The sequence below is a fragment of the Alosa sapidissima genome, chromosome 16, assembly GCF_018492685.1.
Source record: "Alosa sapidissima isolate fAloSap1 chromosome 16, fAloSap1.pri, whole genome shotgun sequence".
Lineage (NCBI taxonomy): Eukaryota > Metazoa > Chordata > Actinopteri > Clupeiformes > Clupeidae > Alosa > Alosa sapidissima.
The window spans coordinates 183,318-208,483 of record NC_055972.1 but is presented as its reverse complement, the minus strand read 5'-3'; the positions used below and the strand labels follow the sequence as shown (position 1 = coordinate 208,483).

At 39.2% G+C, this 25,166-nt stretch overlaps 2 long non-coding RNA genes across 5 annotated transcripts; one reads left to right on the top strand and one right to left on the bottom strand.

Annotated features, from left to right (window-relative positions):
• Positions 1-1,576: 1,576 nt before the first annotated feature.
• LOC121685211 lies at positions 1,577-4,654 on the bottom strand. Of its 2 annotated transcripts, none has more exons than XR_006023293.1 (3): positions 4,567-4,654; positions 2,840-2,997; positions 1,577-1,905 (listed from the first exon to the last, which is right to left on the bottom strand). It is a non-coding gene; the product is annotated as an uncharacterized LOC121685211 (long non-coding RNA). The 2 variants fall into 2 exon arrangements; XR_006023292.1 differs by lacking the exon at positions 1,577-1,905 and adding an exon at positions 2,484-2,653.
• Positions 4,655-14,034: 9,380 nt separating this feature from the next.
• On the top strand, positions 14,035-18,331 carry LOC121685209. Of its 3 annotated transcripts, none has more exons than XR_006023287.1 (6): positions 14,035-14,607; positions 15,349-15,390; positions 15,661-15,795; positions 17,004-17,137; positions 17,313-17,408; positions 18,052-18,331. It is a non-coding gene; the product is annotated as an uncharacterized LOC121685209 (long non-coding RNA). The 3 variants fall into 3 exon arrangements; XR_006023288.1 differs by having other exon boundaries at positions 14,035-14,697; XR_006023289.1 differs by lacking the exon at positions 14,035-14,607 and adding an exon at positions 14,982-15,257.
• Positions 18,332-25,166: the final 6,835 nt, after the last annotated feature.

The following is a 25,166-nucleotide window of genomic DNA, read 5'->3' as shown; positions in this document are numbered from 1 at the left end:
GTGGTGATTGTGAAGAAAGGGTTCTTTGGGTGGCTATCTCTGCAAAAACATTTCAGTCTTTGCACTGTAATGTTTTTTTCACTTTGGATGATAGTTATGGTTATGGGATTTATCTGACGCTTTTGTCCAAAGAGACATACAAACACAATATAATATCTCAAATTTAACAGGAAACAGAATATTGGTCAAACTATAAGGAGAATAGCAATAATAAACAATGTCAATTCACTCAATAGCCTAGTAAAATAAATAATGAAAATGAGGGGGAAAAGCAATAATAAACAAAAATGTCCATTTAATCAATAACATAAAAAACAATAACATGGTAAGACTACATTAAGGTGAATATCAATAATAAACAATAATGTCAATTTAATCAACAGAGCAATTACATGAAAAATTATGTTTTTTGTAACATCCATAAAGCCAATAAAATGTGATGGTATGGTATGACATGAATGATTACATGAAATTTGAGCATTTGCTATTTTTGGCTGAATGTACATGTACATGAGAAAAAATGCACAAAACAGAATGTTATCATTCACATCATACAAATGCCAAGGCATTTCACTGGCGTTGTGGATGTGACAAAAAGTCAATTTTCCGTGGAATTGCCCAACAGCCTAATGGAAATAAAAAAATGTTATACAAACCATAACACATACGAAGCTCTTAAAGAACTAAGTGCATGTTGAACAGATATGCGCTTAGACCCCTCTTAAACGACCAAAAACTATCACAGGAACAGAGACTACTGGGCAACTCATTCCACCAACATGTAACCACTGAGGAAAAGAGTCTCTAGCGTTTATGACTGGTCAACACAACAGACGCTCATCAGAAGACCGCAGTGGGCGGTTGGGGATGTACGTCTTGATTATTGAATTAAAATAACAAGGAGCAGATCCAGTCAGTGTCTTATAGGCCAAAGTGAGAGATTTAAATTTAATTCTGGCTACTATAGGGAGCCAATGGAGAGTAACTAGGAGAGGAGTTACATGTGTCCTCTTGTCAGGGTTGCAGTGGAGAGTAACTAGGAGAGGAGTTACATGTGTCCTCTTGTCAGGGTTGCAGTATGGAGAGCTGGACCGAGGCGCAGGGCAAGTTGAGATCGAGGAACACTTAAACTTGAGAACAGGAATCTTTAATGCAAATGCACACTACACCACAACCACAAAACAACATCAATGACCGACAGGGGACTGAGGGAGACAGAGGGTTTAAATACACAGGGGTTAAACAAGGCTAACAAGGCACAAGTGGACAAGAAACAAGAGACAGGTGAACACAGGGCTGGAAATCATAATTAAACTAGCAGACTAATAATGAGGAACAGGTGAGGGGCGGAGACACAAGGAACTGAGACATGGTAAGACAAACAAAGGAGCACATGGCTGACAGGAACTAAAACACAGGGACAGGAAGTAAACACAGGAGCACATGGCTGACAGGAACTAAAACACAGGGACAGGAAGTAAACACAGGAGCACATGGCTGACAGGAACTAAAACACAGGGACAGGAAGTAAACACAGGGACAGGAAGTAAACACAGGGACAGGAAGTAAACACAGGAGCACATGGCACAGGAGGTAAACAAAGGAGGGACAGGGAACACAGGATCGTTACACCTCTTTGGCTGATTGAAGACCAGGCATGCTCCAGCATTCTGAATCAGCTGTAATTATCTTATTATACAAGCAGGTAAGACAGCTAATAGTGAATTACAATAGTTGGAGATGACTATGTTCCAATGTTGTTAAAGAAATGATTACCCATGAATTTCAGTCATGTTGGCAACAACCATGTTGACCATTTTCCGTCTCGTTGCATCTGTAAGTGCGTTTGTCCTCCCGTATTCCTTTATTATCTGGCCTCCTCCAGGCCTCTTTTTCCTCTATGACCTTCAAAGACAAGAAACAAAAAAGTCAATGCATGCATTTTTGGAACAAAACATCAATGGACTTATGCATTGCATTTGTGTTGGAACATGTGATCCAACAGGTTAGCTAGCTGGACAGTGCCTCTATGTCTTATTTGTATTTGGAGAGTCATCCTGTGGTGTACAAAGTGTAACAGATTTGGTCAGGGTGACCCTAGGGTTCACATTTCTCCACAGTTGCACTTAAAGCAACACCAAAGAGTTTTTTGTACCTTAAAATAATGTTTCCAAAATCGTTTCAGTGGTTCATCAACTTGTATCAGGGTGAACGGCACTTCTGCATTCGCTTCGCAGCCCTTTATCGGCTGTAACTGCACTATGTAAGTTTGCCAGATCGGGTAGCGGATCTGTAGTTCGATGGAATGAGACATAAGAAACTACAAATTTGACTTGCATCTGATGTCGCAATACATTGTACTTTCATAAATCGTGCAACATATTCTACCTTGTCTGTGGACATTTTTATTTGCAAAGCCGGTGCTTGATAAAAAAAATAGCGTGCGTGCGACAGAGGGAAAGTTCTTTGGTGTTGCTTTGTTAGAAACGGAACAAGGACATCATCTCCATAAAAAAAACACTTACAGAAAGGGCTTTATTGTCTGAACTTTGCATCTGCAGGGGGCTGTCAATATTCACAATGACTGTATCACCATCATCAACCTCCAGGATGGAACTTTCTCGGCTATTTGGCATCACGTCAGCATCAAAATCTGCATTAGGAATTAGAATCAGATTACTTCAGTCCTATAAATGGGAAATTTGTCTTGGGCTGGCAGTGCCTTGAATGTCTATTTCTACTTTGTTCTGTCAACCCGAGATGTGCATCCAATCAAATCTGGAGTTTTTAAGCCTGGCCACTGATCTGTTCTGATGTCCTCCTTATTAGGAGTACCTACCTTCAGGTGTAATGTCAAGGGAGAGTTCATAAACACGACCAAGATCGCGGTTGGAGACCACCACCTCCTCAAATACCTCTTCATCTAGCTCAGTTTTTGTGTCATCAAAAAGTTTAGCATCAGATAGGGATCGAGAGGGATTCCAAATTTCTTGAAAACTGTAAGGAATAGAAGCATAATTAGGATTACTGATAATGTGGAAAAAATGCAGTTCATATGAGCAAGAGGCTTACAATTCTTTCACACAAACTCGCGTCACAGACCTACGTCACACACCACTTGGAGGTGCAAACAATCAGATTTTTGGTTATTTAACCATCAGTTAACTTCAAAACAGGCATTTTACTTTGGATAGACAATAGTAATACATCATAGGAGTAATTAACATCAAAAAATCTAGACTGGAGAAACTCAACATTTGACACCTTCGATATGTTTAGTGTTCTAAAGATGTCAAATAGCCCGTTATCGTTACCAAATTGATAGCCAAGGAGCCAGAAGTGAACACGCATGTAAAAACTGTGCCTTCATTTTACAACTAATCGGGAGAAAATACTTTTATAATCCTTGAGCCAGCTCCTTACTATGTGATCTCAATGGCGATGCAGTGTTTGTTTGCACCTCCAAAAGCATGGCGCACCTGGTTACCTCCCCAAAACACCCTCAAACGCCCACAAATACCCTCAAACGCCCACAAATACCCGATGTTTGTGTGGAAGAATAAACTAACAATCTCCCCTTGCTGAAAGCAAAAGCAACTTTTAACATCTGTTGTAGGCCTCTCTAGCTTCCATGACCATGCATATCATGATGGTTTGGGGCTATGACTGACATGAATATGGCCTGCTAGTCAACCATATGCACAGGGAGAAGACAAAAGGTATGCGCTATGCCTATTAAAATACTATTATTAGACGGTAAATGAGAATGTTACACTTGTTACAAATTGCTGTAGTCATTTTTCGTTCTTGTTACATAAAGGAAGGATTATTGGTGCTTCACTCCCCTCCCTGAAGGACATTTACACCACCCACCTCACCCGCAAGGCGACCACAATTGTGAGTGATGCAAGTCACCCCGCTCACAATTTGTTCTACTGCCCTCTGGGAAGAGGTACAGAAGCCTGCACTCCCACACCACCAGACTCACCAACAGCTTCATACACCAGGCTGTAAGGATGCTGAGCTCTCTCCCCCCTCTCCCCCCTCCACCCTCAGCTACATAACATCCTGAACTTTGGACCCACAATGGCTGCCTTGCACTACTCCACTTGCACTACTCCACTTGTACACTTGCACACTTTGCAACTTGTTGTTGTCCTGAAAACACTTCTGAATACACTTCTGCTGCTCTTATATAACTTGCACCACTATGCCACTTGCATACTTAGGTCAAACAGAACTACCTCAGCCATTTATTGGCCTGATTTTTGCACTATTATATGCAATATATGCACTATCTATGCACAATTGCACAATTTCAACCCAATTTTGCTGCTCTTATTTCTTCATTGTATGTGCCTTCTTATTTACTTTTTACTGTTTACTTGAATGTTATGTTTGTCTGTGGACTTAATTGGTAAAATATGTCTTGTCTCCACCGTGGGATAGTGGGAAACGTAATTTCGATCTCTTTGTATGTCTTGACATGTGAAGAAATTGACAATAAAGCAGACTTTGACTTCGATAAAGCCTACCGAATCATCTCATGTAGAAAAACAAGATTACCTCCATTAAATAGTTCCACAAGCTTCACTTCATTATCAGAAATCTTCACAAATTTCTGTTCTGTTCTGTACTTTACTTTGACAACCATTTTGCCTGTGAAAAAAAAAGGAAGGGGGGGGGGTTACAAACATGACAATCTGAGGAAAAACGCCAGCATACAATTGATGCATTTGCTATCAATTAAAGGTCACATTTACACGGCAAGTACAGGCATCGAACCCACTACATGGTTCTCAATACCAATTCCAAGTTTTTCCCTGAAATTGCACTTCAGAGGGCATTGTTCCCACCTCTTTTGGGGCCTACCAGAATAAATATGTGAAGTACTGACACAGAGGTATGCATACTGACAATCAAATGCTTACTGCACTTGAATCCCTTTGTGTAGAAGCATAACCATGGTCTCAAGTGAAAGTTAACATTCTGAGGTTTCCTGTGGACTATTTGGGTTGTATGTGAGGTGTTCTGATATAGAATGACTACACAAAATATGGAATAATTACAGAAAAGTCTCTATTTTTGCATTTCCTTTGTTGGTTCAATGGGTGTGTATAAGATAGACTCCAGTGATCCTCACTATTTTTTTCACAAGAGCCACATTGGCAGTACAAAATCAAAAAGAGAGCCACTTTTACGACAACATACTAACTCACCTTTGCAAATGTGCATTTCTACATATAAATATCCCATAAAAAAAGAAATAACACAGCCAATACAGCTAAATATATACAGCCAATGCTTAATATATAATATATATATATATATATACACAGCCAATGCTTAATAACTTCCTTTCACCTTCATTATTTGGGTGAAGGAAGAAGTATAATTCAGATATTTGCGTTTTTGTAGTGCAAACAATAATAACAAATAAAAGCATAGAAAGGCAATATAGTCAAAGAATAGTTAAAAGGTAAAGATCATAATAAAAAGAAAACACAAGGTAAAATCATTTAAAAATAAAGAATAATTAGTAAGCAAAAACAAAGGCAAAAGTAGTAAAAAATAAAAGACAAGGTAGAATAATTATCAAGGCAGATTCAGAATTTGTAACTCGGTACAGTTAGCAGAAAGCATCTGAGAACAGTTTGGTCTTGAGTCTAGATTTAAAACTGGCTACAGTTGGGGCCTTTTTAATGTCATCCGAAAGTTGGTTCTACAGCTGAGCCGCATAGCAGCTAAAAGCTGCTTCACCATGTTTAGTTCTAACTGTGGGTTTTACTAGCAGGTTTTTCACCTGGGACCTGAGAGGACGAGAAAGTGTGTACTGCTGAAGCATTTCTGACAAGTATTTAGGTCCTGCTACATTTACTGATTTATAAACAAGCAATAGTGCTTTAAAGTCAGTTCTGTGACTTACTGGAAGCCAGTGCAAGGACTTAAGAATTGAAGTAATGTGGTCAGTTCTTTTAGTTTTTGTTAGAATCCTAGCTGCTGCATTTTGTATCACCTGAAGCTGTTTAATAGTCTTTTTAGGAAGGCCTGTGAACAGTCCATTGCAGTAATCAACCCTGCTGGAGATAAATGCATGAATGAGTTTTTCTAAGTCATGTTTTGACATCAGCCCTCTGAGTTTGGCAATATTTTTGAGGTGGTAAAAAGCTGATTTAGTTATCGCTTTCATGTGGCTGTGGAAATTTAGATCACTGTCAATTAATACACCAAGATTTTTAACAGTATCCTTTGCCTTCAACCCTTTTGTGTCAAGGAGAGTGGCAACCCTAAGTCTTTCCTCCTTTTTACCAAATATAATTACTTCAGTTTTTTCTTTGTTCAGCTGAAGAAAATTTTGAGACATCCAGATGTTGATTTTTTCTATACACTGACACATAGATTCAAGAGGACCATAGTCGTTTGGTGATAGAGCTAAGTAAATTTGTGTGTCATCTGCATAGCTATGATATGAAATCAAATTATTTTGAATGATTTGTCCAAGTGGGAGCATATAGAGGTTGAATAATAGTGGCCCCAAGATCGACCCCTGGGGAACACCACAGGTCAAGGACGTTGGTGTTGAGGTACAGTTTCCGATGGCAACAAAGAAGTTCTTTCTTGTAGATATGATTTTAGCCAGCTGATAACTATGCCTGTAAATCCAACCCAGTGTTCTAGTCTGTGTCGTAAAATATTGTGATCAACAGTGTCAAATGCTGCACTAAGGTCCAGTAGCACTAGGACTGATGTTTTACCTGAATCTGTGTTGAGGCGTATGTCATTGGAAACTTTAATGAGAGCTGTTTCAGTGCTGTGATTTGCCCGAAAACCAGACTGAAAGTAATCAAAATACCCATTTGATGTTAGGAAGGTGGTTAATTGATTAAAGACTACTTTTTCAATAATTTTGCCAATAAAAGGTAGATTGGATATGGGCCTGTAATTGTTTAGCATGAAGGCATCCAGGTTATTCTTCTTGAGAAGTGGCTTTACAACAGCTGTTTTCAGTGACTTAGGAAAAGTGCCAGACAGCAGTGATACATTTACAATTTGAAGGACATCCGCCGCTATGAGGTGAAAAACAGTTTTAAAGAAATTGGTAGGCAGAGTGTCTAAGACAGTGTTTCTCAAACTTTTTCAGACCAAGGACCACTTAACCAATGAAAAAAAACCTCACGGACCACCTAGCTAAAAAAAAAAGAAGAGTAGACGTACTTCAACAGTATATTACACAATAGGCCTCACCTTGCTTATTGTGTCAGAGGATTCATATGATTTAAACTGGCGTAGCATACATAGGCATGTTGCAGAACTGTTTGAATTTACATACAAGTTGGTTCAATATTGCAAACAACTCATCTATATTATATTTTACCACGTCTGCTTGCGGACCACTAGTGGTCCCCGGACCACACTTTGAGAAACACTGGTCTAAGACACATGTGGAAGAGCTGAGATTCTGTACCGTTTTTTCAAGTGTTTCGTAGTCTATCAAGCTGAACTCTGACATCAAGTTTAGTTTCCCTCTGTTTGTTGCTGGAAGTTCAGGTTGTTGAATTTGTAATTGAGCAGATATGTTGAGTCTGATTTTGTCAATTTTACCTTTAAAAAAAGATGAAAACTCATTGCATTTATTAGTTGAGAGAAGTTCAGGCGCTAATTGTGAGGGGGGATTTGTTAACTTATCAACAGTTGAAAATAGAATACGAGTGTTATTTGAACTTCTATTGATAATGTTAGAAAAGAAAGACTGTCTTGCTTTGCATATTTCAGAGTTATATGTGCGGAGCATCTCTTTATGGATTTCATAGTAGATCTGAAGTTTGTATTTACGCCATTTTCTTTCAGTCTTCCTACACTCTCTTTTTAGAAGTTTAACTGCTAGATTTTGCCTCCATGGTGCTTTCTGTTTGTCCTTAACTTTCTTGAATTGTAATGGAGCAATGTCATCCATAATGTTTGCCATTTTTGCATTAAAGTGATCAAATAAGTCTTCAGAGTCTGACAGTTGACTTGACTTTAGTGAAAGTGCTTGCTCAAAGAGAGCACTTGTCTGATCATTTATGATTCTCCTTTTTACCATCATAGCTGTGTTTTGAGTGTGTGGGGACATAGACACATCAAAGAACACACAGAAATAATCAGATAAAGCGTTCTTACGCACAGATTTGATCTTAGACCGTGCGTACGCTCAAATCCATGCCAACGCTCAGATTTATAAAAACCGTCTTTGACGTGGAAAAGTGCTTATCTCCACGTCAGGTTCAAACTTGACGTACGACCATTTCCTTGTGGTAATGCCGGGGTACTGCAAGTAATCTGAGGTCTAAGTGCGATGCATTTTCAAAATTTCAAGACCAACGATCTCATGTCTTTCTTTGCCATATGCATGATCAATATCAGAAGATTTTTTTTTGGACGCAGCTTAATGTTTCATGGTTTGGCATAATACTGCTAATGAGAACTATAGCCCACTTAAGAAAGTGAAAAAACGTATAGCTTACTTATTTCATAATATCTAACACCAAGACCTACGATGGAATGATTGAAACATTTTTACAGGTGATCTAGTATATTTGGTGTTCTCACCAATCTAATATTGACCATAAAATGTCCAATTGCCCTCGTTTAGAAGAGGAAAAGTACATTTGTGCCAGGGATGTAGTGGTAAAATAAGAGGTGGGTGAACTATGAATTCTGCGATCTCGGTGAGGTGGACTGCGCCATGCGTTATCAGATTTTTAAAAAAGACATTCGAACATGTTTGATAATGGTGGAGGTTATTATGCAGTATTGGGAATAGGCCTATAGGATAGTATTGGATAATACAGTTTTGAATGTTAAAAGTGAATAAACTCTTTTGAGAGGTGGATAAACTCTAATACGAGGTGGGTAGGCCTAAACTCTGAAATTTCTGAAATGTCAGAGGTAGATAAACTGCGTTTACTCGCGTTTAGCCTCCACTACATCCTAATTTGCGCTCATAGGCCTTCCCAGCTTCGTAACAGAAAGGTAATATTTGAATGTAAGCTATACAATGTAGGCTATATATGATATAAAATATCTATAGCCTACATTGTATAGCACAACAAAGAAACAGTTATCCTCTGAAAGCAGGGCATCTTCATATTTAGTGTTGCGTCGGAGTTGTGTAAAGAGGTGCAGAGCGCGCACCTGTTTGTTTTTTTGACTGGCAGTGGCCAAGATCAGATAACAATACGTGAGTTGAATAATGTAGGCTAAAATATAAATGAATTCTGCAATCTCGGTGAGGTGGACTGCGCCATGCGGTATCGGATTTTTAAAAAAGGCATTCAGAACATGTTTGATAATGGTGGAGGTTAATGTACAGTATTGGGAATATATATAGTATTGGATTATACAGTTTTGAATGTTAAAAGTAAATAAACTCTTTTGAGAGGTGGATAAAGAGGTGGGTAGGCCTAAACTCTATTTCTGAAATTGCAGAGGTGGATAAACTGCGTTTATTCGCGTTTAGCCTCCACTACGTCCTAATTTGCGCTCATAGCATACGCCTATTCCCAGCTCCGTAACAGAAAGGTAATATTTGAATGTAAGCTATACAATGTAGGCTATAGATATTTTATATCATATACAGTATAGCCTACACAACCAAGGGACGGAAGATATCCTCTGGCATCTTCATATTTAGTGTTGCGTCGGAGTTGCGTAAAGAGGTGCAGAGCGCGCACCTGTTTGCTTTTTTTGACTCGCAGTGCCCAAGATCAGATGACAATACGTGAGTTGGATAATGTAGGCTAAAATATAAAGGTAGGCTTAAAGCAAACAATAAAGGACAATGTTTAAGGCATTGGACATTATTGAAAGAAAATGATAGCAAAGATATGCAGAATGAATGCATAATGACCGGCGAACTAGGCTACTTTTTCAGCAAATAGCTTACAGTCAAATATTACCTTTCTGTTACGAAGCTGGGAATAGGCCTATGAGCGCAAATTAGGATGTAGGAGGCTAAACGCAAGTAAACGCAGTTTATCCACCTCTGAAAATTAGAGTTTATCTACTGCTGCTTAAGAGATCCTTCTAAACGGGGAGGGGGAGGGCGAGGGGGTGGAGGTGCCCTTCACTTCTTTGGTGCTAATGATCTTGGGCTAGTAAAACTCTAGATGTGATTGGGTGTGGGTGGTGATGGGAAATCAAGGAGGTTGGGGTTGAAAATTGATCCAGAGTCTCCATCTGCCTGCTGAGGCCCTGGGGAGTTTGTTGCAGATGCTCAGCTTTCAGCATGTATTCCAGTAGTGTATTCCATGTTGTTGTGTCTTTGTGGTGACAAGGAGTCGACGGAGGTGGGGATGGGTATTGGTACTGGTGTTACAACATGACTCTTCCTTTCTGATAGCCTCTCAGCAGCTTTGATAGGTGCTATCTCCTCATGCTCATCACATCCATTTGTTTGCTGAGATTCCAGGGAGTTTGACGCCAGTGATTGACTTTGAGTCATTTCAGCAGCAGCCATCTTATCGTGTCCAGTGGACATGGCTGGGCATTGTTGAGCTGGTTGTTTATGTTTCTCCAAGGTCTGCATTTCAGTGGAGGCTAGCGGGTGGTTACCAGAGGGCCCCACAGCAGGGGGGGTTGGGCATATCTCTGTTTCAGCCTGTGCAGAGTGTTTTGGTTTAGCTGAGTTGTTGATGTCATCCGCTTGTTCCTCCTGTATGGCCACTGAGCGCTTATCAGAGGCTCGGCTCAAGGTTGGCAGAAAAAATGTTGGGTGCAGGAGAGAGAGGTGATAGTATTCGGTTAAGATCTTGGCCCCAGTCCGACTCAGCTCTGTGCTATTTGGTCTGAAGTATTCCCTGCGATTCCAAAAAAGGTTAAAATTGTCAATAAAATTAATCCCAACTGAAAAGCATGTTTTTGCGAGCCAGGTGTTTAAACTGAATAGTCTGGAAAATACAAAGCTTCCCTCTGCTGGGAGTGGGCCACTGATGAAAATTTGTATTCCAAGCTCATATAGGGCCGAGAAAAGTTCCTTGAAATCTTCTTTGACATACAGCTGTTCTCTGTAGATGTCATGTGCTCCAACATGCACAATGATGCGCTTGATAGTTGCATATTTTGACACCAGTTCTGCAAGCTTGTTTTTTGTGTCAGACACTGAAGCATTTGGGAAACAACATACAATCATCCTTTCCCCATTTATATGTCTCACAGCAGAGTCGCCTAGAACGAGGGTTGTGGGATGAATAGGTGTCGAGTGCTGCTTCTTGTCTGTGCCCATCTTTCTATTGTTGTGGTTTGATTGCTGCCTGCTTTGGGTCTGTTCCCTGGGAAATTCCTCTCTCACGTCCCGGAGGCATTCAAATCTGTTCCATAGTGTTAGGGGCTGTGGGCTTCCCTTAGGACCACAAGCCCTGTAGTAGTTTGCTGATCTGTCTGTATTTCTGATACGAGGCCTGAAGTTAACATCTGAATTTACTGGTGTTGAGGTAATTACAGCTCGTGTATTACATGTTTTGTTTTTTGGTCTGGCACCTTGCCTGTGCCAAGGCTCTGTACTCACATTTCCCTTTGTGAGGTCGATGCATTCATCTGCTCTATTAGCAGTGATATTAGACTGCTGGGTTACATTCTCTGCATTTCCAGTAGTTGCTGTACTCACTTCATGAGATGCCTCTCGTAGTTCATCTGTCGTTGATGGAAGGGCATGCATCTTTGATTCCAAAGTAGAAATCCTCTGTTCTAACTCAGTACATTTTCGGCATCTCCTCGGTCTCTGGCCGGAGGAGCGCATTTTGTTTTAATCCAACTTCAAGGTGAATTGCCGTTCAGTTTTTGTTCATTTACTTGGCTGGCTCATTTAAAGTAAAAAACTAACCACTAAAGTTTCAGATTTAAATGTACTGGTTTCACTGTCTTTGCTAAACTAGCTTGTAAATGAAATAGAGTGGAAATTGCTAAAAGGATAGGTTTTGTATGGTTATGAAGCACATTTGAAAAAATATATTGGCTGTGTTACCACATAGCCTACAGTGGGTCTCATTTAGAAATGGCCACATAGCACATTCGCGCTTTCCGTGATACACGCAGCTGCATGAAATGTCTTACAACTTATTGCCACAAGGAGGCAGTTTAAGTCCGCTGTAGCATTGCCGACAAACAGGGCAGCGGATTGCATTCAAAGGCGTTGCAAGCATAGACATAATGTACATAGACGCCGCATCGACCGCTACTCCCTACTAGCGCTGACGAGATTTGGAGCCTCCATCTTGGACCGGTCATCCACTCCACTCAGTGTAATCTGTTTGGCCGGTGCGATGAGCTGTCAGCGCACTTAATTAATCAGATCTCACTGAATACTGAACAGATTCTCACACGTTTTTTTTTGCTGCAAAGGTCATACATGTAGCTATGATACAGGACACATGATTTAGCGTATTTTAATATTCATAGTGGGTTTAACAGTAATAGAATATTCTGATATATCATATAAAGTGACCTGACGTCCGATATCAAAACTGGGAACATAATCCATGTTTGACAACATAGACAAAACTAGTTTGATACAAGTTTAATGAGTTAAATATAGTTCACAGTTGACAGAAAAGTTCCATCAACAGCATTATTCACAGAAAGGTTCCATAAACATTTAAGTGAGATCAGTGCCATTCAGACATCTGAGGGGTATTCCAAGTAGGCCTATGTGGTTTAGTGACAAACGGGTAAATTGACAGAATAAGTTGTAAACCTCCCAGTAGAAAAGCTGTATGATACAGGAAACATGGTTGTGTGTATTTTAATATTCATAGTGGGCTTAATAGTAATAGAATATTCTGATGTATGATATATTATAAAGTGATGACATCCAATATAAACACATGTTTGACAGCATAGACGTTTTAATGAGTTAAATTGACAGAAAAAACTCCATTAACATTTTCAGTTCAGTGCCATCAAAAATAAAGTTTGATGAACAGACATTGGTGTGGCATAAGTAAAGGAAATGGAGTAACTGGGTTCAATATCAACAGCATTTGTTAGACAAGTTCCATAAATATTGTAAAGTGCAAGTTTGTAGGTTTGTTTCTGATCCTTAAAAAACAGACATTGGTTTGGCATAGTAAGTGTAACAGTTCATCAATTCAAGACAAAAAGGTGACTTGTCACTTGTACAGTGTCAATGGGTTCATCAACAGCATCTGTTATTTACAGTTCACAGAAAGGTTTCAGCCCCAATGAAGAGATTAAATAAAAAGGAATTAAGAAAAATTTTAGAAACAAGATCAGCCCCGTTCATTGCAATCAGTAAAGAATCGGGGAGTGTCTTCACAGGCTCAGTGAGACAGAGGCTTCGTTCATGCAGTTGGTTCTATGATTTCGACAACTGGTGCATGTAATTTTGTATGTTCCCACCTTGCTAAAATTGCTTGGGTACACTTTGGCTAAGAAAAAAAGTGCTTCAGACAGCAGGTGGGTAAATAAGATAGCAGTAGATAGTGAAACTGGGTAAACTCCATAAAAGAGGACTGAGTCAACCAGACAATGGGAAAATGGGACACAGAGTGGTGAATGCAGGTGATGAAGGTGGAGCTCATAAATCAAATATTCAGTCACAGTGTAGCAGATGCCCTGCAATACTGCAATGAAGAGCTGCACCTTCCTAAGTTCCAGGGATGTGAGGAGACTGTTCAGTTCATTCACAGTCTCCTTGAGCAAGGCAGTTGTTCTGGGGAGATATAAAATAAATAAATGAATAGGAATTTGAGAGGCATCTTATTATTGTTAGGGTAAATGACATGTGAATAATACAGTGTTGGGCAAGCTACTTCGAAATTGTAGTGAGCAAAACTATCAGTTACTCTGCCATGAATAAAACACTACACAATACTACCACCCTATGGAAGAATATTAGACTCAAAAGTTTTGTATGTGTGTATCACGTTTTGAAACTGTAGAAATTATTTGTAACTGTAAAAATGATCTGTACAAGTAATTGTCAATATCACAAATATGCGCTACACTTACAAATCTATTCTAGGGGTAAAAATCGGTTTTACAGCTACAAATCATCCTACAGTTAAAAATATTTTACAATTACAAATATATTCTACAATTACACATCAATATTCTACGCACAAAAAGCTGCTCTACAGTTACAAATCTTTTCTACAGGTGTACAGACTTTTGCACCACCTTTGGGATGAAAAGTGTCTCATATGTATTGTGTGTGTGTGTGTAACAGGATTTGTAACTGTAAAAATGATTTGTGATTTAACAAAAAAATAACACGAACAATTTTAAGTATTACTCATATGTCGTTCACTTACAAATATATTCCACAGGTATGAAATATTCCACAGTTGCTGTCTTTCAATTGCGAAACTATTCTGCCATTACAAATTTCTGCTGCTCGCACAAGTATTTTCTACAAGTATACAAATCATTTTGAGACTGTTCTGGCGCTTCCTGTTGAATAGCCAATGGCGATCCTCAGGTTTGGCTAGCCAACCATGAATCTCAGTTCACTAACCAATCACAGAGCAGGAGCAGCGCCGTCGTTGTCTGTGGGTGCAACCAAACCTGGAGTCTACGTTTGGAGCACGCTAGTTTCCTGTATTCCTTGAGGTATGTTGGTAGCCTACACCACACAGACATGTTCTATGTCCACTATTCCTTGTTAATACAGCCAGTGTACCTGATATACGGGGCAACGAGGTGAGATCAATCAATGGCAACTAATGTGGGCAACAGACAAATAACTATTATATATAGCAAGCTACCGCTAGTTAGCCAAATCCCACTCAATCAGTCTGTCAGTTTAAGCAGCATACAAGTGCTAACGGAAATGTAGTGTGTGGATGGAAATAAATAACAACACTCAACATACTTTTGAAGACATTTTGTTTCAAGTTTGTAACAAATGCGGTCAAAGATTTAAGGGAGTTTGTCAGTCGGTCATAAGGTAGGCTCAGCAAAAAGAGGCAGGCGGCTAGCATTATTATCAAGAGGTGTGCTAACAATTAGGCCTCGTATGCCAGGTCTACCTCCAGATTGTGAGGTGCTACTTTGGACTTGACGAACTCTTATAGTAGGCAACAGAAACTCTTTACTGCAGAAAAACCGTAGTAGGTTTGATGCTCAACAGATTGCTCTGGAGTTAGTTATAAGTTAATAATAAGTATCCATTGATATGTGTGACAAAACATACCAACTGGTGTCAACATCAGCTAGGCTATGTTGGCATTTTCTGATGGTTCTTCATGACTGATCATAAGGTACAAAATAAATAATACAGAGATACAGTGCTGGGCATTGGTAGACAATCATATTAATCTGTCTATGTATCTATTTCTTCTGTGTAAGCAGTTTCTTATGGATCCCCAGTTGCTGCCTCCTTCTGAAGCACAGGTGGGTCATAAAATACATTTTACTGTCTATGAAAATAGGTCGCCGCCCGATGTGAGTTTCAAAAAGCATACCTTTTGAACTTGTTGACGGCAGTATTCCTACTTAAAACAACATCCTCGGATGTGTATGTTTTATATTTTGTAAAAGTTAAAGAGAAATCACTACTATTCTATCTTAAAAAGTCAGTTTATTTTCAAACGTTTTTGTTGGTTCCTGTCAGTGATAGATCATTATCTATGATAAATTTATAGTTACTCTCTACACTGGCAGGTTATTAGAGAGGCTGAAAACCAGGCTGGAACAGGCTCTTCAAAGGCAGCCTCTGGACCTGGACTATTTAGAGTTCCTCTGTACCAGTGAGTTGAGCCTAGTTCACTGAGTACTCACATGCCATTTCCAGAAGAGGTAAGCAAAGTCTGTTTGTTTTTTGTGCAAAATAAGTACAAACATTACCCCTGTTTTCAGAATACTTTCAGAAGGTGCCATTGAGTCCTGCTGTCCTGCTAAAATAAACTTCACTGACAGTTTTTACATATTTTTCCCCTCACAAACTATTAAATACCAGAATACAGTTGTTTTGTACTGTAAAAATAGTATTAAGTGTTGATTTATATATATTTAAAACAAAAGAGGAGACGGCAGAGCCTCATGCTTATAATCATTAATTAATTATAAAATAAATCATGGACCTACACCAGTAATCCTCACTATTTTTCTCACAAGAGACACATTGGCAGTGCAAAATCAAAAGGAGAGCCTCTTTTACGACAATGTACTAAGTCACCTTTGCAAATGTGCATTTCTACATATAAATTGGACATCCCACAAAAAAGAAATAACACAGCCAATACATTTTCATTTAAGACCAGTCATCTAATACTGGGATGAGTGGAAGCTGGCATGCGTGTCCTTGACTTTCTTCATGCTGTAATTTTAGTAGCAGGTTTGACAATACCCCCTTTAGGAAGCACCATTAAGGCTTAATAACTTCCTTTCACCTTCATTATTGTATTTGGGTGAAGGGAGATGTATAATTAAGATGTTTTTTGTTTTCACAGTGCAGGATTGTATGTTTATGAAGCACATTTGAAAAAAAATATTGACTGTTACCACATACAGTGGGTCCCATTCAGAAGTGGCCACTTCTTTCGCGTTTTCTGTGATTCATGCAGCTGTGTGAAATGTATTACAACTTATCGCCACAAGGTGGCAGTTTAAGTCCACTGTAGCATTTGTAAACAGGGCAGTGGAGTGCATTCAAAGGCGTTGCAGTGTCAGTGAGATACTGTAAGCAGAATGAAATTGAAGATCACCTCGTTGAAGTCATACAGTAGACTAGGCTAAATCAGAGCTTGCTTTTGTTTTTATCAACCTGGGGCCAGAGATGATGGCCTTTGGCGAACAATTTAGGCCTACTCAAAATGAGTAAAATCAAAAGCACTATACAGATGACATGAACAAGGTTATGATGTATGGATTCCCAAGTGTCCAAGCTTCCAAATGGTGTATAACATAACTATGCTTCATAGCAATATGGGATTTAGAATGTTGGGGGAAGGAGGGTAGGTGTTCTTCATAAGGTTAAAATATTGTTGTTATGATGCGTTTAACAGGTCATAGGCAGACGGGAAAAGCAGGCCTTAAAAGAGGGCTACAGGATACTGGGGTGCTCCCAATGATAACAGAACGGCCAGAACTGGCTAGAGTTCTGTTCCCACAAGGTGGCTCATCTCTAATGGATCCTAAGGTATTAATGTTCAAGCATGGCAATTTAAACATGGCAAGCATGACACATCCTCTCGCATTCTTTTTGCAAAGGTAAATTTGTAAATGGAGGAAAACAACTGACAGAATAAAGTACATCATGACTATGGTACAGTGCACAATAGTATTCCAAACAGGGCACACTGTTTTTGTTGCAGATGATTTTGAAAAGAGTGGTTTGACCAGATGAGGCGGAGGTTGACGAAGATGAAATGGAAGACTGCCGTGTCACAGCCTACCTCAGACAATACGTTGTAAGTGGTATGACAAATATTTCCTAAGATCCCCCCCCCCCCCCCCCAGATTTTGAAACCTGGCTGATCAGAGTGATTTGGATTTGATGAGAGATCTGTACTTGAACCAATCGCAGACTGAAAAATATGTGAAAGTATTTTTTCAAAAGTATCTTTTGTGATTGTGATGACTACATTTGCCATACACTTTATTCAGTAATATAGCTTACAGTGCCCTCCACATTTGTTAGCTCCCAGGAATCACAGATGTATGAAATGTTATAACTTTGTTCAGTAAATCACAAATATTATTTTCTTGTGGTATTATAAGTATATAGTATAAGTATATATACTCTTGATCCCTTGAGGGAAATTTGTATTTCTATTTGTATCCCAATCCGTGAATTAGTGAAACACACTCAGCACACAGTGAGGTGAAGCACACAGTAATCCAGGCACAGTGAGCTGCCTGCAACAACAGCGGCGCTCGGGGAACAGTGAGGGGTTAGGTGCCTGGTCAAGGGCACTTCAGCCGTGCCTACTGGTCGGGACTCAAACCGGCAACCCTCCGGTTACAAGTCCGAAGCGCGAACCAGGCTAGCATTGTATAACAAACGAACTACTACTAAAAGTATTTTCTGATATTGTCTTTTAATTCTTACAGTTTCTTTAGAGACATTGAAAGACCTGGTGGTCTTCTGGACGGGATGGTCTGTTGGCAGGGGCAATGCCGACTGTACTTTGAAACTCCCCCTAGGGACAAGAATGTATGACACCTTCAAAGAAGCTATGAATGCAGCGCTGAAATAAAGCAATTATGGTTTTGGCTTGATCTAGTGTTGTTTTCTGAAAGTTCAATGCAGTATAGTCAACAATTTCAGTGTTTCAGACGGTGACCAGAGTTCCAGTTGTTCAATGAATAAACTATGCAATGAGAAACTGTATGACGATTGCTATTTTTCCTAGTTTTAACTATTTAACTACAATGTGTGCACCATATGCAGTAGCCAGAAAAGTTGTGATTTTGTTTCTCAGCTGCCACAAGGCACCTATCCCCAACTTGCTCCGAGAAACTGGCTCTGGTAAGAATTGATGTCTAAGTTGCTTTGGATAAAAACGTAAGCCTAATGAATAAAATTATTTATTAAAGTTCACATATCCCAGCATTAGGGAATAATATTTAAAAATGCAATTTTAAATGTATCAGACAGGACAGGGGAGAAGTCTACAATAATGGTGTTCAAAGACTAGAATACAATAGACCTAAGAAACACATTTTAAAGAACAAATATAGGAGGGAAGGAGATGTATTTTCTATTCAGTGGTAGGCTACATGTTCTCCATGCTGATGTAGATAATGGTCCAGTGATCCAGTGGAGTGATCTTGAAGGCCCTTGATAAGAGATATTACATCAGTGTTTCAGAACAAGGACCACTTAACCAATAAATAAAAAAACCTCACAGACCACCTAGCTAAACAAAAAAAATAGTAGGCCTACTCATTGCTTATTACCTTGCTTATTGTCAGAGGATTCATGATTTAAACTGGCGTAGCTTACATAGGCAGTGTTACAGAACTGTTTGGATTTACATAAAAGTTGTTCAACATCGCAAACAAATCATCTATAGGCCTATTATATTTTAGCATGCCAGCTCGCGAACCACACTTTGAGAAACACTGGCTTAGGCTACATGAATAGACAAAAACAACGATGCATATTTACATGCACACTGAAACACTATGTAGAAAGAGAGCATTCTGGAAAAGCATGATTGTATTTGTAGTAGCTTATCTGCACAGGTACAGTTGGCAAATTATCAAAGTTAACAAACCATCAGAAATGTAAAACGATGACTGTAATTAACATAGCTGAAGTCGCCCATTTGAAATGTAAATAAATTGATAACTTAACTACCTAGGAACAGCCGAAAGATAACTACCGATAGAGAAGGGAAACATTTTGTTAACGACTTGCCCCGTGTAGGTACACTGGCTGTATTAACTATCAATGTACCTCAAGGAATATAGGAAACTAGCATCGGAGCCCGTTCCTTAATTAGACATTCTCTGCTAGCGTGCTCCAAGCGTAGACTCCAAATTTGGTTGCACCCACACAACTAGCCACGACGACGGCGCTGCTCCTGCTCTGTGATTGGTTAGTGAACTGAGAATCATGGTTGGCTAGCCAAACCTGAGGATCGCCATTGGCTATTCAACAGGAAGCGCCAGAACAGTCTCAAAATGATTTGTATACTTGTAGAAAATACTTGTGCGAGCAGCAGAGATTTGTAATGGCAGAATAGTTTTGTAATTGAAAGACAGCAACTGTGGAATATTTCATACCTGTGGAATATATTTGTAAGTGAACGACATATGAGTAATACTTAAAATTGTTCGTGTTATTTTTTTTTTAAATCACAAATATTTTTTACAGTTACAAATCCTGTTACACACACACACACAATACATATGAGACACTTCTCATCCCAAAGGTGGTGCAAAAGTCTGTACACCTGTAGAAAAGATTTGTAACTGTAGAGCAGCTTTTTGTGCGTAGAATATTGATGTGTAATTGTAGAATATATTTGTAATTGTAAAATATTTTTAACTGTAGGATGATTTGTAGCTGTAAAACCGATCCGTACCCGTAGAATAGATTTGTAACTGTAGGGCATATTTGTGATATTGACAATTACTTGTACAGATCATTTTTACAGTTACAAATAATTTCTACAGTTTCAAAACGTGATACACACGTACAAAACTTTTGAGTCTAATATTCTTCCATACCACCCAGTCAAATGAATTAGTAACAAACACAGCAGTAGGCTAGTTCTCTACATAGGAAGCTACTTTAAATTGTGCCAATTACACATTACAAGAAAAGTGTAGCTTGTGTGGCTAAGCTACTTGATAAATAAAGAAGTTAAGCTATTGAAAAGTTACTTTATTCAGGAAATAGTGAAGCTATGCTACCAACACGCTTAGGCTACAAGTAGCAGCTAGCGATTGCCCAATAGCAGCTAATAGGCTACAGTCTGTGCCACTTGTGTAAAATTCGCCGGCCAAATCTAGAATGATTTATTTCTACAATAGCCTTTTTGTATCAGTTGTAATCTAAGTCAGTGTTATGGAATATGACTTATCAAGTCTCAGTTCATAGCCGGGTGAACACCGAGTAAACATAGCCTAGCTAGCTGGCTACGATTCTCATACAGTAATATCCTTGCTCCTTCTCAACTCTCTGTTAATATTCTATTCACAAAATACAACCAATAGTACGGTAATGTTAAATCTTACTTGTGAAAAGTAAATCCCCCGAGCCCTGTTTGCGATGGTCCGCCGATTTGAGCAGGAACATGCTGCACAGGGCTGGCATTAGGGCTGGGCGATATGGACCAAAACTGATATCCCGATATTTTGGGGCTGATTGGCGATATACGATATCGATACGATATTGATATTTCAAACAGAAAGAGCGAAGTGCTTCATATATTCACTCAACACAACAATTATGACAACACAGCCGGTTTTAATTATATTCATTTCAGACTGCTCTAACAGAGCTGTGCAAAAAGGTGTAAACTATAACATATACCAATAGGCATACAGTTGCTCTTGCCTTGATATGTTCTTTTTATAATGTGTATTCTTATTTTTTATATTTTTTTGTGTGTGTGAGTGTGTATGTGAGTATTATTTTTAAAAGCTGCACAAGCAAATTGCATTGTACGGACCAACTGCACAATGACAATTTAAGTCTATCTATAAATCATACAACATGGAGAAATGAACTAATAAACAATAACATAAACAAACTGAACTTGTGCCAAAGCGTGCCATACTGTGTACAATGGTGGATGAAAGCGTGGGCTGGTCAATCTGCATCTTTTATCCTGGTGGTGGAACCAACCAAAGGGAGGAGGGAGAGAAGAGCAGAAAATAGAACATTGTTAGTTTGTGAGCCACTCAAAAATACAAAGTAAGACATTTGTTTGACCGTCTGTCATAACTGTGGGAATTTTGATACAGCACAAAGATCAGACACACCTTATTGATCCCTTAAACACAGAATGGGGAATGTGATAGCTACCACTCACATTTGCTATATGTTGCCCAATTGAAAAACAGATTGTATTGATATATTTGTCAAGCTTAAACAAGTTTGTTGAATTCCCTCACCTCATCTAGTGAGTAAACTGTATTGTCAGGCTAGGATTAACCCCTATCCAGCTTACCACTAGGCAAAACCTTGTTTTGGTTGGACTAAGCCTATTCAGTGTAAAAAAAAAAGGGCATCTGAAAATAGTTTAGTTCAGAGTCCTGATGTCAAAAAAGTAATTTGGGCAATTTTTTTTGTCATCTGGGAGCTGGCTCCATAGTCAGAACGCATAACAACTAAATGCAGCGTTGCCTTGTTTAGTTCTGATAGTGGGTTTCAACAGGAACATTTCTCCTGTGATCAGTGAGGTTTAAGTGATGAGTATTGCTGGAACATGTCACACAGTCTCATTGAAGGGCAAATCTGGTGTAAACTGATTCAAAGCCTTGTTGTTTGAGCTCACCAGGCACTGTCCAAAGGACAAAGAACAATAAAATGTGTCATAACCTAGACAAGTTATGGACAAGAAAGTAAAGCTGACTCAATATGGCAAAAAAGCCTTCGGTATCTTCTTTCCATTACAGGGTTTCCCCAGGTTTGACCACCCCAAATAAGACTTTTTTAAGACCTTTTTAAGACCACTTACATGAAAATTAAGACCTACATCACACCCATTATGTGGTTGTAAAACACCAGATCAAACCCATAATGACAATTAAAACAACACTTCCCCATGATGTGCTGTCCTCTCCTTTCGACTGATTATGTTGATTCATTGCTGCCGGTGCGAAAACCCAAAGTATTGTTTGCGCATATCCTAAGAAATTAGACTAGTGTAGTTGCCACGATACCAAAATTATTGTTTCAATACCGATACCACATCAAGAATTGCGATTTCGATACTTCTTCGATAATTCTTAAAAAATGTATTTGATTTGGGGGCCCAGACCACCTTGACATCATCAGTAATATTGAATATATTGTTATCATTCACACCAGTGGGCATCCTAGATTCTGCTTGACTCTTTCCACACACACGGAAAATTATGGCTTATTTCATATGTTTCTATTTCATATACCTTCGAATTCAAGTGTACAGTTAATGTATAGTATTTTTTAATCTGCATAATTACTATTAATCTGCTTAATTGCTAAACATACGTCATTTGAATACTTAATATTTATTTTTAAACTATTACACCTAGGCAAATTTTAATGTGGTGTGTAGGCCTAGGTGTAATTGAGTGTTTGTCACTTTAAGAAATACGTGAGTAATTACTGTAGCCTTCAGTCTCATGGTTTTAGGCTAGTGAATAATAGTTGCACATAATGCATAAGGATATGTGAATGCAATTCATTGTTGTCTGTCATTAGATAAAATAAATGTAAATAAAAAACTATCAAGTTCATAGAAGGGATCATGTTCAATAAGGATTTTAGCACTAATTACGAATGACATACATGACCTGAGCTAGCAGAATTAGTTAGCAAGGAGCTCTCTCCAGATGTAAAAGTTTGCAAAGGTTGCGCTGCCTATTTCTAAATGACATTAAACCCAATAGTAGACCTACGTACATCTCATAGCCTAGGTAGGTTAGCAACACAAAGTTGAGAGGTGCAAGTGAGTAAATCAACTTGATATTAGCCTATTATTATGTGTTACCACAGAATCACTTAAGCTAAACTAGTATCAAACCATAGGGATTTCTATTGGCTGACGCCATCCAATCACAGCGCTCTATTTTGTTAGAGAGTCTTAAGGCGGGCTTAACAGGATGGCGACAGTCCTGCGACAGTGAACAACAAGGAAGGTGGCTATGGCAAACGAAGAGCGGTTGTTTGAATCGGCGTTGGCGTCAACTTTGGAGGAGTTGGACTTGTGCTTTTTGTTGAGCAACACAATGCACTTAAAGGGGAACTTGGCAACTATTTCAACGTAATAAACCCGTTTACAAATCATTCGGATGGTTAAATGACCTGTTCCGGTGAAAATGGTGACTTTCCCCGCTGCGCCTAGCGTCCCCAGGCGGAAAACCAACCTCGCAACATTGAGACTTACCGTCCCGGAAAGAGAAGTGAGAAACAAGAAACTCGTTTTAAATCGTGTTTCTTACCTTGTAACATCCACATAGTTCTGCCAAACTTATGCTAACCGTTCGCTAGCTTGTAAACAAATCCATGTGCTTTATCGTTACCTTTTCCCACAGTTTGAAATAGCATAATGCACAATTTCTCCAGCAGAGGGGGAAATCCTGCCAAGTTTCCCTTTAAGTCATTCCTTTCTAAGAAGGATGTATTTGCCGTTTTGCCGACTGGATACGGATATGGTCGTAGCGCTGGCCTATTGCATGCCTATGCAGTTTGAAAGACAATTCTCTGCCCGCCCCTTGGATTAAGCGAGGTGAATGGCTCGATTCCAGACTATACATTTCAATGATATAGGATGGCCCGCCAGGCTAGTTTTTTCCCCCATTTTACCTTGCTTGCAGGCTAGTATAATTAAAATTGAAGACCTTTGTTTAACAAATTAAGACTTTGGCAACGGAATTTAAGACTTTTTCAGACCTTAATTAAGGAACATAACATTTAAGACCGTTTAAAGACTTTTAAGACCCCACGGCTACCCTGCATTATGTCAGGAATACCAAAAGTACTTCTATACGGCTCTGGGCTATACTTCCCTGTCCATAACTCAGAATTGGCTGTGCCACATTTTCTTTTTCCTATGAACAGCACACAGTGATTTCCAACAAGAGCTATGGATCAATTCATACCGGATTTGTCCTTTAAGTGATTTGTAAACAAGGAGTGCTTTAGGGTCAATCTGGTAAATCAAAGACAATGACTCAATATTACATCTAAATTAGCCCAAAACATTTAGCTCTGATCACTCAAGAGACACTGACAATTGTCAAGAATAAAAAAAAATACAGAAAATACAGTATACACCAGGGGTATTCAATTAATCTTCAGCGAGGTCGTTACGGAAAATTTCCTCAAGCAAAGGTCCGGAGCATCATAATGTTTAGGCTATGTATATGTATGTATGTATGTATAATATATATACAGGGGCGGAGCCAGAGGGGTGGCTCCGGGTGGCCTTGAGATTCGATTGGCCACCCCAAATCCTAGTCTACGATTGGCCATTAACATGGTGTAAGGTGGGACCTTTCGTGATGCACTTGCAGCAGTGTGAAGTGTCAGACGTCAGAAATGTAAGTGGCAAACACACTTGCCTTTATTGGCCTGCGGCACAATTGAACTGCGGAACGAAAGGTTTCCCCGATCAGGAAATACTCCTTAATACGCAACTTTGTGTAGGCTTAACAGAGGTAGCCTAAATATCGTGCCTATGACGATGACAGCTTTAAAAAAAACAAACATTTATTTCACTTGTCTCGCTGGATTGAAGGCAGAATGTGGGCTGTTGCGCAAATAGATGAATGAGGGTCGGGAGATTCCGTTAACAAAAACCTAAAGTTTTGCCAACATTTTCTCCATTATTATCGTAAAATATGTCTCCATGCAGGGCAGGGCTGGTTCTAACCTAGGCTAGGCTACTATATTTGGGTGTGCTGGTAGAAATTTTGGGTGGGCAACATAGCAAAGCTGTCAAATTGGATCAAAACTAACATAAACACAAAACAATCAGTACTACCTAGCTTGAGTTGCTGCA